Source organism: Bufo gargarizans, chromosome 7, assembly GCF_014858855.1.
Source record: "Bufo gargarizans isolate SCDJY-AF-19 chromosome 7, ASM1485885v1, whole genome shotgun sequence".
In the NCBI taxonomy this organism is placed as follows: domain Eukaryota; kingdom Metazoa; phylum Chordata; class Amphibia; order Anura; family Bufonidae; genus Bufo; species Bufo gargarizans.
The window spans coordinates 64,459,829-64,474,284 of NC_058086.1; the positions used below are offsets into that span (position 1 = coordinate 64,459,829).

The 14,456-nt window shown below is 47.3% G+C and overlaps 1 long non-coding RNA gene across 1 annotated transcript in view; it reads right to left on the reverse strand.

The window, feature by feature from the left end:
• Nucleotides 1–274: 274 nt before the first annotated feature.
• LOC122943468 overlaps nt 275–14,456 on the reverse strand; it is a 69,774-nt gene continuing 55,592 nt past the window's right edge. Inside the window, exon 3 of the long non-coding RNA XR_006390870.1 lies at nt 275–2,750. This is a non-coding gene — a long non-coding RNA (uncharacterized LOC122943468). The remainder of the gene's footprint in view (nt 2,751–14,456) is intronic.

Sequence of the window (14,456 nt, forward strand, 5' to 3'; positions counted from 1 at the left end):
TTTTTGTCCAGCCGTTTTGCTAAAAAAAAAGAACTTTTATGGATATGCTAATGAACCTCTAGGTGCTATGTTCTATTTTTTCTGCAGTGCAGATGGATCACGGACCCATTCAAGTTGAATGGGTCTGCATCCGTCTGTGGAAACCACACAGATGTTGCCCGTGCATTGGGGACTGCAAATTGCGGTCCCCAATGCACGGAGCGACCAGCACACATACGTGTGTATGAGTCCTTAGTCATATATTTCTAGGAGGGAAAACAGAACAACACAGAGTTCTAATAAACGATGCTCCAGAACTGGGGAATACAAGTATTTTGTGAAGGAGACATGTCAGGAAATCCTAACATAAAATTCAATGAGTGCGCAATAATAAATGAAACATAAAATAGATATTTTGAAACAGAATGATAAAATATAATAAAAACATTATATTGTTTCTGCAATATTTTTTTTTTCAAAACGAGGCGAAGAAAAGTTTCCTTATTAGAAGTTTTTTCTTCTTTTATCGTTTCAACAGCGGCGGCTTTGACTCCATGGCCCCCTCCTTTCAGGCTGAGGAGCAGCTGAGCACAATCAGCCCTCTGTTCCTGCATTCACAGCCGTATCCTTTGTGTCTGACTTCTGGCTGCAAATTATTTGGTTTCAATTTTATCCCAGAAGCAAAGGGGGGGGGGGAAATCCTGTGCTCCTCCTTTCTTGGCAGCGCACCCGATTCCTTCCCTCCATTACCTGTTTCCTGTCTGTTCTGGCAGCCCATGTGTGGATCTCCTCCCTGCAAGGTTTTTTGGGGTCATGTGTTCCCACCCTGTTTTCTGGACAAACATGGAATGTAGGCAGGGGAACAAGCTGAGGTTTATACAGCATCACCCGTTCACTACCGGGCAGTGCAGCATGTGTGGAGGTCTTTGTCTGAGGAGGGGGTTACACGCGTACTCATCGAAATGCTATCCAGGAACGCTTAGACAGGACAGGTGTGCACAACGCCCTTTATACAGGATCAGAATCGTCAGACTGCGGTTCCTTGGACCCACCAAAGAAAATATTTCTCGGGGCCCAACCTCCATATCATCAATAAAGTCTAATAGATTTTGATTCAAAGAAATATCCCTGGTGGCAATTTATTGCCTCCAAAGGCCCCTACAATTTTTTTTTTCTTAGGACCGTTGGGGCCCCCTATGGTATAAGAGCCTGGACCCACCGCAGGACCCTCTGGTTCTCGGGTGGGCCAGTCCAACGCTGGAGACATTTATGACATGTCGCTAAGATATGCCATCAATGTCAGATAGGTGTGGGACCCACATCTTCAAAACGGGACACCCGAAGGGAACAGACAGAAGCCATGCATGCGTGGTCACCCTGCATTCACTGCTATGGCAGGCCTGAAGATAGCCGAGTCCTGGCTCAGTTACTTCTGGCAGTCCCATAGCGGTGAATGGAGAGGTGGCAGTGCATGTGCAGCGTGCGCTCTTCTTCACTTTAGGGGCCTCGTTCTGGAGATAGGAGCAGGTCCCAGAGGTGGTACCACGGGTGCACCTAGCCTTTCTGCTGCCTGAGGTGAAAATTGAAATGGCACCTTCCTCCAGCCATACTGTTAAAGGTATACTGTCATACAGTTGACTATAGAGAGATGAGCACTTCCACAATGGAAGCGCTCATTTCCCATGGCTCCGCCTTCGCCCCCACTTGTTTCCAGTTTTTTTCGCCGACTGAGGCAGTCGCCTCACCTGGCCTCATTGGAGGTGCACCCCTGGGTGATACCCGCACCTGACATTGATTGAATATCCTAGCGAAATACCATCAATGTTTGAACTGGGAACACCCCTTTAAGTTTGGGAAATAACACTGGAGATGAGTGCCAAAAAATCCCAGGTGTGACGATCAGAGACTGATAGCAACAGCCCCATTTATGGCCATTGGTACTTTACAAGGTCTATGACCAGTAAATGGGACACAGGCTATATTGTTAGGATATGCAGTTGCAATGGGCGGCCTCCCCCTAGGGCCTTCTATATAAAAACGTGTACCAGATCTAGGAATGCCGAGTGGTATAGTGCGGCCTAAAATGTTCCTTTATGTGTGTCACAGTGCTCCTACCTGGATACGGTTGGACCCCAGGCTTTGGCTCTAAAGCAGTAAATAGGGGGAATAATTAAGGGATTTGACAGAAAAATGTAGTCCAGACCTCGTATGTAGTTGAACAGCAGCTTTACCTTCAATAAACATTCATCAGAAACAATCTTCAAGCTTTGTCTTGGTCCCAAGCAGGCTTTAGCATGAAACTGGCAGGCAAACTCAACTATGCTACATCTGTTTCTCTCTAGCTCTGCTGTGCTGACTTGCTGACTGTATGACTTTGCTTTTTATTGAATGCTGCACTTTCTCTCTGTATGGTCTGTCTCTAGATTAGGCCAGGGAACTTTACTCCTGGCTCCTGACACTTTAAGCTTTGGCCTCAATGGCCAGCAGAGCTGAGGGTGCTCTGGCTGGCTTGGACACGTCCAGCAGAGACGTGCCCTGCATACCTTCCCCTAGCAGGGGGTAAACTAGACTAACTAGAAACTGGTCCCCACCCTTCCTGCAGGAAGTGGGACTAGCCCACTTCTCCACAGAGGGGTGTTAGAATAAAATGGAAGGTTCCACTCTATCTACATACAGGTCTGCCATTTTCGTTGCCACCTGCTTGTGAATCAGGCATATTACATGAAATAAACAGCTGCATAACAATAATAGGAATGCACATTGTGGAGGACCTGGAATACATAAGATGACATTATATTAGCGCATTAGAGATAGTAGGGTGAACATTTATTTTATGTGATTGTTTATTTACAATTCAATGGGAGTGATGTAACTCCTATGTATGTATCCATAAACCTTAGTAGGGTGCAGGAGTGGTAACACCACTCTGGGGTGTTACACAGTGTCAGATAGGTGCATATCCCACCTCTGAGACCCGCACCTATCTCTAAAACGTGACCCTGAAAGTGAAGGAGAGCGCACAACGCATTTCCAGAGGTGGGACCTGCAGCTATCTGACATTCATGGCCTATCCGAGAGATCTGCCACCAATGTCTCACATGAGACAACCTCTTTAAAGAGGACCTGTCACTTCTTCTCTTTACATGTCTGTTTCAGTAATGACTTGTATTCCTCATAATATAACCTCTGGGTCATCTGTGTTGTTCCACTATTATTCCTGAATGAAGTGCTATGAGTTTACAATGACGGTCCAGCTGGGGGTTACCAGATGCCCCTGCATAGACTGACCCTGACAGCCCTGACTGGATAGTAATAGACTATGCTGGGACACACCCCCAACTGGTAGCACCCAAATAGACCTTTATTGCAGACTGGTGGCAATTCATTGATACACTTCTAGAAGGAAAAATAGAGGAATGGCACAACATAGAAAATTAAGGACATGGGGAATCCAAGTAGTTACTAAAATAGGTCATAAGAGGGGACAGCTAATCTTTAATAACATTATAGTAAGAAAATGTTATATAGGCAATGTACATACAAGGTGTATACAGATGGAATGGACAGATAGGATTGTGAGGCCATCATGGTGACTGCAGTATTTTTCCTGGTGACCGGATAATCCATAAACACATGAGGCTGAATTCTTCCAACCGGTGCTGAGGTCATAACACCGGGCCATATGTGTCGCAGATGATTCTTGCCAGTTAGAGGCAACATGGGGGTACAACTCCCAACATCCCCCTCTATTAGCATCAAGAGAATAAGCTGGAGGTAGGCATACGAGGGCAGTCGTTGCTATGACTAAGTGAGTGAGTCAATTGCGGGAATCACGCTCCGTGTGCGAGTGTGATCCTCCGTTCTGGACTTGCAGGAGCGCAGGGCATTATACTGATTTATAATGCTGTGTGCCTCTTTAGACCTTACTGCTACAGAATCATAGTGACTGCAGTACTTCAGAACTAGTACTGAGCAAATCGAAGTCCATGAAGTGGACTTTGATCCGAATTTCAGGGAAAATTTGATTCGCCGCAAAGCCAAATTTCCTCGTGCTTCGTGATAGCGAATCGATTTTCCCTGAATGGCGGTAAAAATAAATAAAAAAATCATACTTACATCATCCATTTGCTCAGGATGGGCCAGCCACCGCCATCTTGATTGAAGATCTCACATGAAATCCCGGGTGCGCAAGATTTCGCACTAGATCTTCAATTAAGATGCCGGCAGACAGCCCGTCGCGAGCAAATAGATAAGGTAAGTATGATTTATGATGTGGTAAGTATGATTTTTTTTTTTATACTGTTGTGCTGTGGTCAGCTATGAATGCGGGCTCTGAGGGGTACAATGACGGAGGGGAGGCGCAATCGTCGCTCCCTGTCATTGCACCCACTACTTACAAAGAAGTAATTCGTCACAAAGCAATTTTTTTATTTTTATTTGGCAAAGCAGCCGAATCGAATTTTTAAATATTTATCTCATCTCTAGTCTGGACCTACCTTTACGGTGAGATGGCACGGAACATAACAGAATTCTATGACGGAATGCACCACGGAAGCCTTTAAGAGGCATTCCGTTTTGCATTCCGTCACAATAGAAGTCTATGGGCAGCATAACGGATCCGTCCGGTTTCCGTTATGCAGGAGTCCTGTCTTGCATAACGGAAACCGATCGGATCCGTTATGCTGCCTTTAGACTTCTATTATGACGGAATGCAAAACGGAATACCAAAGGCTTCTGTGGTGCATTCCGTCATAGAATTCTGTTATGTTCTGTGATAACAGAATCCATAACGGAAATAAGGCTAAACCCGAATTTCAAACATGACGTTCGCTCATCCCTACTCTCTATAAATACAATATCATGGGATATTAAATTGGCCGATGCACAATGTCACCTACACACCCAGTCAGGCGTCTGGTTTGTGTTCCCCTGTCCAGTAGGTTTATATCTTTAAATATGGTCAAAGATCTGTAAATGTTTAATAATGCATAACGCTAATGTGTAACAGATGGATAAGTCTGGAGCCGAAATGCGCTGCGTGGGAGAGCAGACCTTCCACTCTCCAGAATAAGCACAGTACTGTCCAAGAAAGTGCCCCCCTAAGCACCTCCTCGCCCAGGCCTCGACAGAGTAGTCAGTGACTAACGGCGCCAGCTGGACCGCTTGCTGGGATTACAGAAGACTGGCCAGCTATGCACGAAATCTGGGAAATCTCCTCTATTAGGCTGGGTTCAGACCTGAGCGTTCGGTATGGAGCGCGATTGTATGCGCGATTACAATCGCGGCTCCGGAACAAGCGAACGCCCATTGTCGCGCGTTCCCGCTGAAGTCTATGTACGGGAACGCGCGACAAGACGCCCCAAAGAAGCTCCTGTACTTTTTGGGGCGTCGGGCGTTTTACAGCGCGATCGTACCCGCTGTAAAACGCTCAGGTCTGAACCCAGCCTTAGGGTCAATCCTGGATGGAAAATGTGAAGTAATGTTACAATTATTAAAGGGGAACTCTAGTAAAACACTAAGGCCTAGTTCACACTTCAGTAATTTGGTCAGTGATTTCCATCAGTGATTGTGAGCCAAAACCAGGTGCAGATCTTTCCATTATACCTTATCACTGTGAAGCCTCCACTTCTAGTTTTGGCTCACAATCACTGATGGAAATCACTGACCAAATCACTGAAGTAAGAACTAGGCCTAAGGTCTCATGCACATGTAATGACCCAGAGTAGGCATTACCACCTCCTTTGTACCCCCACTATATTGGTTGGTGCATCCTGTGTCATCGCCTAAATTTAATGTCCTTTCCTGCAATGTGTATATGAATTTCCTTGCAAATGTGAAGTTCAAATGTAATGTGCTTGGTTCACCAGCAGGTGGCAGCAATATTGGCAGAGTGTTAGCTTCCCTGGAGAGGAGCCTCCTAGTTCCCTTCCAGCCCTCTCTAGGGAGGGAGGAGTTAGTTAGTTAGGGTGACTCTAGTCTACCCCTTCCTAAGGGGAGGTTGTAGGTCGGCCAGCAGAGCGCTGCCTGCTCTGCTGGGCCCGGAGGCCCTGCCTCTAAAGTCTACATGATTGCTTGTCCCCTCCTGGGCTTGCATTGCCTTCATCCAAGCTGAAGCTAGAGCTTGAGGTACTCAAAGCCAGGACAAGAAGTTCCTAGGATTAAAGTAAGAGACAGACTACAGACATCTAAACTAAGTTCCAGCAGAAGAGGAAAAGTTACCATTCACACCAGTTAGCATAGCAGAGCTGAAGTGTTTGCCTGCCAAAGTTAAGCCAATACCTGCTGATGACCAAGATAAAGTTTGGAAACTGTTTGGATTACCATTTATGCCAAGTAAAGCTGTGTTCAACGTTACTACAAGTCTGTACTCCATTTATTCTACTTATTCATTATCCAAGTTCAACTACCCTTTGCTTCTGACCACTTCACGTCTGGGATCCAAGGATATCCAGGTAGGAGCACCGTGACATGTGTATACAACATCTACAGGGACATTGTAGGCCACTCTACACCACTCTGTCAATCCTACCCTGGGTGCCAACACTACCATCTACAAAGGGGACTCCATGTCCTTGTTGCTTAACTGTAACTGGCATCACGTTTACTTGCTCTATAAGAGGGACATATTTCGTAGAAACCTCCTAAGGGGCAAGGGATTCCCCAGACGCCCTGATAGTGGGCTCGTTGCACACACGACCATGTGTATTTTGCGGTCCGCAAAAAACGGATCCACAAAAAATACGGATGACATCCATGTGCATTCCGTATTTTGCGGAATGGAACAGCCGGCCTCTAATAGAACAGTTCTATCCTTGTCCGTAATGCGGACAATAATAGGACATGTTCTATTTTTTTGCGGAACGGAAATACGGACATACGGAAACGGAATGCACACAGAGTATCTTCCGGGGTTTTTTCTGACCCATTGAAATGAATGGTTCCGTATACGGTCCACAAAAAATAAAAGGAAAGGACACAGAAAGAAAATATGTTCATGTGCATGAGCCCTAAAGTTGTAGTTTCTACATGATGAGCGTTAGCTGTAAGGCGGCTTTCAAACAGTGTTTGATCAGTGATTTCCATCAGTGATTGTGAGCCAAAGCCAGGTGAGGGTCCAAGAACCAGAACAGGAGGAAATCTTTCCATTATACCTTATCTCAGTGGAGACTCCACTCCTGGTTTTGGCTCACAATCACCGATGGAAATCACTGACCAAACACTGACTGTGTAAAAGCCATCTAAGCCATAAGCCACCAATACATGCAACAATCATTCTGCTGGCTGCTATCTCCCTCAACGTCTTCCCGGCTTTCTTATCTCACTGGAGACCAAAAAGGTTAATAATAATTTTGTCCAATCCTTGTCTTCCTCATCATCGTTTGTCGGGCGAGAATCGGGAGCTCCCCATAACATTAGAGTGTTGTTCGTTCTTGGTGGGCTTGGCCAACAAAAGACTAATATATATGGCCCTATACATCTAGATGTACTGGACATGTTGGGCAGTGATCATTGACCTCCAGTCACTAATATTATTAGGAAGCACCAGAGCCTTTCTCAGCCTAAGGGCTCATCCACATGACTGTTTGTCCGCAAAAAATGCGGATCAGATGCAGACCCATTCATTTCAATGGGGCCACAAAAAATACGTACAGTGCACTGTGTGCTGTCCGCATCTGTATGTCTGCAAAAAAAGATAGAACACCAAACGGACAAGAATAGGCATTGTTACAATGGTTCTGCACAAAATTGATGCAACATCTGTATTTTTTGCAGATCCGTGTATTTTGGACCGTAAAATACATACATTCATGCGAACGCACCCTAACATGGCTGACTACAGGAAACAACAAAACATGAAGATCCTTTGCCGTGCACTGTATATCACAAAGGCATCTTTGATGTCGCCTAGGTTCTCCTTCAGACCACAGGGCTCCAGGATGATTCGCTTCCTCAAGTTTCACTGGCGACCGCAAAAGGCTTCTCGCAGGAGGATCCATACTATGTGTATGATAATTGCATTTTTGTGGTCTGCACGTTGCCAGACGTCTCGGGACTCTCTGCCAGGAAACAGGATGCAAACGTGTGCATTACCTTCATCTGAAAACACATGGGCTTCATCTGTAGACTCCATCATGTGATTAGGTCCCGCCACTTATGATGTTGCATCTGTCCAGGGGGACTGTCTCATGGAAATGGAAATGACCCCCCATGTGGTGGGATTTCTGTTATTTTATGTTCGCTCATGCTTCCACATAAACCACTGAAATTGCTGGCCCGCCAATTAAAGTGAACTACCGTTCATGTTCTCGTTACACTACAGATCCTCAAGTAGTCTGGCGCTGGCCGGTTAGAAGACCACAAGTTCTACAGATGACTATGTGAATGTAAATCACACCACCAGCTAAAAAAAACCTCTATGGTGAAGCTTGAACCAGTATAATAAAATAGCTGAATATTAGTCAGAAAAATACCCCACTGATCATCCCAGTGAAGGGGCCGACGCGCACTTCAAGGGTAGGCGCTGTAGGCACAGCCCTTTGTAGGGACGAGATGCTGTTCCCATGTAGATGGTCTCAGTGTTTTAGTCTAAGGCGTCTTTTACATGTCAGTGAATCACGGGTGGTGATCCACAGACAGCACACACAAGGGCGTTGCTACCATGGAAGCAAGGGGAAGTGGCTGCTACGGGGCTCGAAATCAGGAAGAGGCCCCGGGGGACAAATGGATTTATTTTTAGGGCCCAGGGAGCGGTGAGTATGGTTCTCCACCTCCTAGTCCTAGCACTGGTATTACTCACCACTCCCTGATCTTCTTCTGTGGGAGCCTGCGCTGCGCTCGGTCCTGGCAGTGCACAGCTTAAGGAGGGGACACAGCAGACTGGGAACTTAAAGAGACCCTGGAAAAAAAACTAAAATTGTACCCATGTTAATGGCGGGCCACAATTGATAGAAGGTAGGGCAGCACAAGTAGGCATGGTCAACATTAGTAGGGAGGAACAAGAGAAGTCGGCAGGGCCGGCAATACCACAGTGCAGCACAAAATACCACCCAGCAGAACCAAATACTACAGTGGAGCACAAAATACCGCCCCAGCAGAACCAAATACCACAATGCAGAACAAAATACCGCAGTGCAGCACAAAATTCTGCCCCAGAAGAACCAAATATCGTAGTGCAGAACAAAATACTGCCCATCCAGAACCAAATACTACAGTGGAGCACAAAATACTGCCCCAGCAGAACCAAATACCACAATGCAGAACAAAATACCACCCCAGCAGAACCAAATACCACAGTGCAGCACAAAATACTGCCCCGGCAGAACCAAATACCACAGTGCAGCACAAAATACTGCCCCGGCAGAACAAAATACCACAGTGCAGCACAAAATTCTGCCCCAGAAGAACCAAATATCGTAGTGCAGAACAAAATACTGCTCATCCAGAACCAAATACCACAGTGCAGCGCAAAATACTGCCTCAGCATAACCAATTACCACAGTGCAGCACAAACTACTGCCCATCCAGAACCAAATGCCACAGTGCAGCGCAAAATACTGCCCATCCAGAACCAAATACCACAGTGCAGCACAAAATACTGCTGCCCATGCAACAGTATTCAACTGTATCGCTGTCCTGAGGATGGTGTTAGTTGAAGTCAGGAGGGCACTTGCAACCACTGGCCAGGTAAATACTGTAAGTTACTGTTGATCTTAGCATTAATTAATGCTAGAATCATCAGATCATTATATGCCCGGCCAGCAGCCGAGAGGAGGGCTCAGGTCCACCAGAGCGCACTATTATCTGATGCTGTGCGACGTCCGGTCACAGTGTAGTGCATGCCTAGACACAGTGCTGCACAAAGAGTGGAGGTGTCCCTAGGAGGAGGTCTGCATTGCGGGGTCCAGTCAGTTTTAGTTGGACCACTGAGCACACGTATCCATTGACTTTAATGTGTGTATTCTCACATCAAGGTTTTCCACGTGCCGTGGGTCCATGGTGATACCACAGAAGCATACTCTGTTTTTGTCCATGACTGTGGATCCTTCACGCACATAAATCTATGGGTCAATGAAAACCACACACACAACACAAATGGCATCTATGTGTGGTCTGTGATTTTCATGAATCGTTGCTAGAATATGCTCTGGAAGTAAATTTTCAGCCTAACGGGGTTTTTGGAATATGGATGACACACGAAGAGCAAAAAATGAACATACGGACCAAACACGGACATCTTCCTGGATGAACCACCGACCATCCTATGACAGATGTCATCACGAACACGGAAGTGTGAAAGAGGCCTAAGAGAATCCCTTTATGCTAAGTAATACAGGGACAAATTAGCAAAGTGGGCACATGCTTAGGGATCTCCACTATTTTGGGGTCCACACCACCTTACTCCTACACCATACACTCAGTTTTAGACTTTCTCATTGGAAGGTCATCTCAATGATGTGGTTAATGTATTATTTAGGTACTTTGAGCCTGCTTGGCACTATTATGTAGGTACTACATATGGCCATTAGAGATGGCCTTGCGGTTCGCCCAGCGGTCGTTTCGTGACAAAGTTTGCTCATTCACAATTCGCCGAACATGCGAACATATGGCGATGTTCATATGTGCCATATTCTTTTGCATTGTGCCGAACTTTGACCCATGACACATCCATCAGGTGGGACAGGACAGCCAATTGAGATGTTTCAGCACATGGACACACCCCACCCTCTAACAGAACCCGATCTGGCAGCTATTTTACATTCTGTGTTTTGCCAGTGTAGGGAAAGATTGCTTTGTGGAGCAGGGACAGACTTTTAGGGACACCAAACGCTAGCTAATAGGGCCAAAAAAGTCCTTTGAAGGACTGGTATAGGTGTGCTATTGATAGGTGTGATATACTGAGGGGTATGATATACCTATAATATACTTTCTAACATAGAAAGTATATTATAGTGCATTTGTATTGTGCAGTAGTTGTGTGCGGTTCTGCTACGATAGCGCAGGTACAGTATATAGAGGGACAAACACTATTAGAACAACTATTTGCAATGGATGTGATATACCTTTTGCCCCCCAAAAAACTGATTGAGTGGTGCGATATACCTACTTCCACAAAATACTGATAAAGGGGTTTGATATACCCGCTTCCACAAAATACTTATTAAGGGATTTGATATACCTGCTTCCACAAAATACTGATTGAGGGGTGCCATATACCTGCCTCCACCAAATATTGATTCAGGGGTTCTATATACCTGCTTCCACAAAATACTGATTGAGGGGTTCTATATACCTGCTTCCACAAAATACTGATTGAGGGGTGCGATATACCGGCTTCCACCAAATACTGATTGAGGCCTGGGATATACCTGCTTCCACCAAATACTGCTCTTCTCTAGGGAAGATGACAGGCAGATGAAGAGGCAGGCCGTTCCGCAGGGGTGGTAGGGGTCGGGCAGGTGCACCAGGCCGGAGCCTAAGTGGGAAGTTGGAGAAGGTGCGTGCGATTACGTGAAAGGACGCACCAGAGTTGGTTGAGTGGCTCACTCAGCCTTCCGCTTCTGCACCCTCCTCATCCTCTGTATCTGCACCCTCCTCACTCTCTGCTGTATGCACCCCCCAAAGACACCAGCACCACCACCATAGCCCCTCCACTCGAGTCAGATGAATTATTTTGCCATCCATTCCCAGACCTTACCGATGCGTAGCCATTCTTGGCATCGGATGAGGAAGAGGAGGTAGCAAAGGCCGCCACCCAGCAGTCTGACGACAGTACCCAGATCAGCCCAAGGAGAGTGGTCCCAGCTGTTGCTGCCTACTCAGAGATCTCTAATGTCAGTGGTGGTGAAGGTGACGATGATGATGTGTCGATGGACGTCACCTGGGTGCCCACAAGAGAGGAAGATGAGGGGAGTTCAGAGGGAGTGACGGAGCAGCAGATAGGGAGGAGAAGGAGGAGAAGCAGGCAGAACTCGCAGTACACAGGAGGCAAAAAGAAGACTTCAAATGTATCTGGAGAGAGCCATCCACCATGCACGGTCACATCTTGCCCTCCCAGGACGCCAGCACATGTCGCCGCAGTGTGGGCTTTTTTTAACGTGTCAGCTGCTGACAATAGTATTGCCATCTGCAGCCTGTGCTATCAACGCATAAGTCGTGGTAAGCCCAACACTCACTTAGGGACGACCGCCTTAAGAAGGTACCTGGCCTCCCATCACCGAGCCCAGTGGGAGCAACGCCATCAGAACCCACAAAGCCACACTCCCGGCGCTCCACATCCTGCCTCTTCTCCTTCTCCTATCTCTTCCCATTTGTCTTCCACCGTACCGTCGTCGTGTTCATCTGGCAGAAGGCAGGCTTCCGTGGCCCAAATATTCGAGCATAAAAAGTTGATGACGCCGGATAACCCTCTTGCCCAGCGGCTGACCACTGGCTTGTTGGAACTGCTAGCCAGCCATCTACTGCCATATAAACTGGAGGACTCGGAGGCCTTTAGAAAATTTGTGGCTATTGGCACACCGCAATGGAAGGTCCCCGGAAGAAAATATTTCTCCCAGAAGGGCATCCCAGAGCTATATGGCCACATTCAGCGGCAAGTGAATATATCTCTGGCACACGGTGTTGGTGCCAAGATACATCTGACCACAGACACATGGTCTACCAACATGGGCAGGTCAGGTACATAACTTTTACTGCCTACTGGGTGAACCTTCTGATGGCCGTCAAGCATGTAACCCATGGCACCCGTGTGGATTTGGTGTTACCGCCACGGATTGCATGCAGGCCTGCCTCTTCTTCTCCTCCTGCTACTCCATCCTCCATCTTCTTCTCGGCTGACTCTTCCTTTTCCACTGCTACCGCCTCTTTCGCTGCCCCCCCCCCCCAAGCTCCCCAGAACACGGCCATTGCTTGCCTTGCTGACATTCAGCGGCGACACCGCCTACCCATCAGACGTCTGATTTGTGACTGCCCAACGCGCTGGAACTCCACCTTGTATATGCTTGATAGGCTGCTCCAGCAGCAATATCCCTTTAATGACTACCTATACGAACTCTGTAGCAGGACAGGTTCTGGGGAGCTTGGTTTCTTTTCACCGCGCCAGTGGCTGCTCATGCGCGACGCATGCAGACTTCTGCGCCCATTTGATAAGATCACCAAACTGGTCAGTCGCAGCCAGGGCGCCATAATTGACATCGTACCTTACGCCTTCTTTCTGGAGCGTGCATTGCGTCGTGTTATTGATCAAGCCATTGAGGAGCAGGAGCTGGAAGATGAGGAAGTCACAATGCTGAATGAATTCCCAGGGGGGGCTACTCCATCTGAGACAGGTCAGCAGGAGTCTGAAGAGGAGTCAGAGGAGGATGGTGGCTGGGGGGAGGAGGAGGAGGAGCAAGAAGTGCAGGCTTTGAGGGGGACTTTAAACTTTTCAGGGATCCCTGGTGTTGTCTGTGGCTAGGGAGAGGAGACCGAGGACGACATTCAACTGGGCGATGAGCAGGAGCCAGGGCGCTCCACCGCTTCCAATTTAGTGCAATTGGGGGCCTTTATGCTCCAGTGTTTAAAGAGGGACCCCCGTATAAAAAGCATAAAGGGCAAGGACTAGTACTGGGTGGCAACATACTTAGACTCCCGGTACAAAGACAAAATGGCGGACATGTTACCAGCATCACAGAGGGCTGGCAGAATGCAGCATTTCCAGGCCTTTCTTCAAGAAATACTGCATTCTGCTGTTGCGGGCGCTGGCAGAGGAATTTCCACCCACAGCGAAACAGGTGCGGGTACCAATCCTACCGTGCCTGCAAGTAGAGGGCGGTTTGAAGATGTGCTGGTCACTTCAGATATGAGATCATTCTTGCAGCCAACCCATCTAGAGCGGCCCTCCGTATCCAGCCCAAGGGAACGCCTAGACCGACAGGTGTCCAACTACATCGGGTTAACGGCCAATGTGGACGCTCTGAGAAGTGAGGAAGCCCTGGACTACTGGGTGTGCAGGCTTGACCTGTGGCCAGAGCTGGCACAATTTGCCAAGGAACTCTTGGCTTGCCCCTCGTCCAGTGTCCTGTCCGAAAGGATGTTCAGCGCAGCAGGGGGGATCGTGATTGATAAGCGCACTCGCCTAGCTCACAACAGTGTGGACTACCTCACATTTCTAAAAATGAATGAGGCATGGATCTCGGAGGAATTCAACACCTGTGACGACCACGTGTAATTGAATTTCCTCATGCCAGCCCACACATATCCACCACCACCCAGAACAAAGAATGGTCCTTGTCTTATATATATACAGCAGCATAAAAGGCCTTTTCTGTCAGGTGAATGCCTAATTTTTGGGGCCTCTACTCCAGTGACCCACAGTAAAAATTTTATCCAGTGACCGCCTAATGTACCTCCAGACACATAATCACTAGTTCTTTTTGTCATGTGAATGCCTAATTTTTGGGACCTGTACGGGCCTACAGTAAAATTTTTAGCCAGTGACC